General features: G+C 39.0%; 1 non-coding gene across 1 annotated transcript; it reads left to right on the top strand.

Moving 5' to 3' along the window:
- The first annotated feature begins 431 nt into the window (after nucleotides 1-431).
- Nucleotides 432-538, top strand: LOC131217738 (small nucleolar RNA R71). Its single transcript, XR_009157329.1, has one exon. It is a non-coding gene; the product is annotated as a small nucleolar RNA R71 (small nucleolar RNA).
- Nucleotides 539-813: the final 275 nt, after the last annotated feature.

The raw sequence follows: 813 nt of genomic DNA, 5'->3' as shown, positions 1-813 counted from the left end.
AGTTCTCCTAAAAGTGTTCATAGCGTTCACTTGTTCAGAGAGAAATTCTAGAAATGCTAAAATAGATGGGCAAGACTGCGTAAGATGGGCGAGACTGGAACATATGGCACATGACTCGACTTGAGTTGTTTGTGGAAGTCGATTTTTTAACATTAAAGCATCCACTTTCTTTGTCAGGCTATCAATTTTGGCATAAAGATCTGGCATGACTTCTACCTCATATATACCACCTTTCTTCTATGGTTGAGGACTTCTTTCACCTCTATTTGAATAGTCCCATTGTTGTGGAGTTTTTACACAAGGTTTCAAAGAAATTCCATGCTTCGACATCACTTTTAGTCATGAATGACCCTCCACTAGTGGCATCAACCATGCGACAGTTTTGGGGTGTCAAACCGTCATAGAAGTATTGAACTTGCTACAACTTCTCAAAACCATGGTGTGGACAGTTAAGAAGCAAGTCCTTCCATCTTTCCCAACATTCATGAAAGTGCTCACCCTCTTTTTGTGTGAAATTAGTAATTTCTCTACGGAGAGCATTAGTTTTGTGAACAGGGAAGAACTTGTTTAAGAACTTCTTAGATAGTTGGTCCCATGTAGTGATAGACCCAACTTCCAGAGAATTCAACCATGCTTTCACTTTATCCTTCAGAGAAAAAGGAAAAAGGCGCAAACGGATCGAATCATCTGAAAAATTTTGGAACCTAAAGGTAGAGCAAATGTCTAGGAATTCTTTCACATGATGGTATGAATCCTCCTTATCTAAACCATAAAAGGAGGGCAACAATTGTATGACCCCAGATTTAAGTTCAA

Source organism: Magnolia sinica, chromosome 10 (assembly GCF_029962835.1).
Source record: "Magnolia sinica isolate HGM2019 chromosome 10, MsV1, whole genome shotgun sequence".
NCBI lineage: Eukaryota > Viridiplantae > Streptophyta > Magnoliopsida > Magnoliales > Magnoliaceae > Magnolia > Magnolia sinica.
Note: the sequence above shows the minus strand (reverse complement) of the source record. Positions and strands in the feature narration are given on the sequence as shown.